The 2,529-nt window shown below is 43.2% G+C and overlaps 1 non-coding gene across 1 annotated transcript; it reads left to right on the forward strand.

Annotated features, from left to right (window-relative positions):
* The first annotated feature begins 853 nt into the window (after window positions 1-853).
* Window positions 854-927, forward strand: trnat-agu (transfer RNA threonine (anticodon AGU)). The gene has a single exon. It is a non-coding gene; the product is annotated as a tRNA-Thr (tRNA).
* Window positions 928-2,529: the final 1,602 nt, after the last annotated feature.

Raw genomic sequence — 2,529 nt, forward strand, 5'->3', positions numbered from 1 at the left:
TTGAGAAGACGAGTGTGAACCGACAGCAAACTGATCGAAAATGTGAAGCTCTGCGTGTAACAGGCTTGTGTTCTCAGCACCCTCCTTTATAGTAGAGAAGCATCAACAACTTATACAAGCCAAGAAAAGCAGCCGAACAGCTTCCACCTCCGCTGTCTCAGATGGATATTGGGCATCTCCTGGCAGGACAGAGTGCCGAATGAGGAAGTACACCAGCGTGCAGGGATCTGCAGCATGTTTGCCCTCTTGAGTCAGCGGTGACTCTGTTGACTGGGTCATGTGTGCTGAATGGATGACGGTCGCTTTGCCAAAGACATGCTCTTTGGTCAGCTTGCTATCAGCATGAGACCAACAGGTCACCCACGTCTGTGATACAAGGACATCTGCAAAGCGAGATCTCAAGCTGACTGGGATTGGAGTCGATGCATGGGAAGTCCTTCCTGCTGACTGGAATTCCTGGAGAAAGGCATTCAGGAAGACCATGGGAAAAGCAGAGGACAAAAGAAATGACCAGATGGTGGGAAAGAGAGGTCAGAGGAAGGAAAAATTATCAGTCGACCTCGGGCCAATGATATTCATCTGTACCAGCTGCGGAAGGGATTGTCACTCACGAGTCATCCTCTACAGCCACAACAAACTATGTTTAATACAGAAGTGACGTACACCCCGGGCGTAGCCCATCGTCTTCCGATACGGACGGTTGCCTATTACAATTACAACTACAGCTACAACTACAAGAGCGAGTCAGAGGCTGGGAACTCTGCCGTGACGAACTCAGCTCTTGACTCGCCAAAGCCTGCCCACTCTCTACAAGACCTTCCTCTGATTTCAATTACACACGCATTTGTGATCTGGCTCTGTAGCTTAGTTGGTTAAAGCACCTGTCTAGTAAACAGGAGATCCTGGGTTCAACTCCCAGCAGAGCCTTATTTCACCGTAGCAACATGGTTGAAAAGTTTCATTATCAACACTAACGTCGGTGTCTTTTGAACTTTAATTCAAAATACATGATGAATTTCAATCACATAAAAAAACAGCCTTTGTGAAGGATATGATTTTGGAATGGCTGTTCCTCCTTGTACAGAATTCTAGTGCTGATACATCAAAGGTAACTTCTTTGACATAAATTTGTTCACAGTTCCATTCAACCTGGAAAACAGCTTGATATTAATCTCACTGAAGGAGAGTGTTTGTGTCATTATGTGTTGCTTTTAACCGAGACAGGGACATGACGCAAGTGGGAGGGTTTATCTGAGGTTTGGAATATTTGTCAGTCAGGAACAAGAAAAATCAAAGGAACCAAATAAGAAAACCTATGTCTCATGTGGTTACCGAGAAACGGTGAGAAGATATTAAACTTTGTTGCATTTAATACAACTGTGTGAACTTTGATCTTTGCGGCCTTTTATAAACAGTATTTGAAGGGTCTCAGTAAAAATGTTCAGTGTTGATGAGAGTGGGGTCTGGCTGAGCAGCTGCTTAATGTGACAGGGTCAGGACTGGATGCAGGAAGTTCTCTGACAGTCTCTCTCTGATGGGTTGAGTTGATTTTCAACTGGCAGCTGTTGCTGTTTTGATAATTCAAGTTCCCTCCACCGATTTTTTTGGACAGACAGTGCAGTATGAGTATGTAAAGGGTTAATGCTGAAGACAGTGGGATTAACCCCTCCCACAATCAGAGTGATGATGTAACAGTCACATGAGATGAGGTTTGGGAGGAGAGAGCAGCACCAAGGATGCTAGTTTCGGAGGCTTGATGAGTGTGTATATAGTATTGTGTAAATTAGAAAAGAGTTATTCGTTCTTTCAGCAGGAAATGTGTCCAGAAAATATCACGAAACTCACAATTTTATTATTCAGGAGTTGGAACACAGGGATATTAACTCCAAGTGACAGTAGTGGTTTCATTCAACAAAAGAAAAGTAGAGAATAATATTGCTCATTGATTGAAATCCCCCAGTGAGGAGACAGTTAAACAGGTGATCTGTTGGGGCATCCTTCAATTCAAGGTTTCGGCAGCATTTAATCTCAATTTTTGGTGAAATTCTCTGTTTTTTGCATCTTTTTTTAATTCAGCTTTGATGGACCAGTGAAAAAACTGAAAAAAGTGAACAGATCCATCCTTTCTTTTCTTCCTTCTTCCCATCAGTTTCTCTTTTCTGTCCCAATTTAATCTGCTGTTTCTGCTGTTTTATCCATTCCAATCAAAATTCAACATTCCAATCAAATCTATTTGTTGTTCCACAGTGTCTCTCCATGTGTTTTATTCTGTTGTATTCTCGCACAGTCTGTTTGATGATCAATTTCACATCTCACTCTGTTCTGGTGAAGATCAGAAGCAGTGTTATCTGTTTGCAACACCCGACAAGTCGGCCTGAGGCTGTGTCTCATCGACAATGTGGAGTTAGGAACATAGAACCAAGGAGCAGGAGTCGGCCATTCAGCTCATCGAGCCTGCCCCACCATTCAATATGATCATGGCTGATCATCCACTTCAATGCCCTTTTCCCCACACTTTCCTCATATTCC

This window comes from Heterodontus francisci, unplaced genomic scaffold, assembly GCF_036365525.1.
Source record: "Heterodontus francisci isolate sHetFra1 unplaced genomic scaffold, sHetFra1.hap1 HAP1_SCAFFOLD_75, whole genome shotgun sequence".
In the NCBI taxonomy this organism is placed as follows: domain Eukaryota; kingdom Metazoa; phylum Chordata; class Chondrichthyes; order Heterodontiformes; family Heterodontidae; genus Heterodontus; species Heterodontus francisci.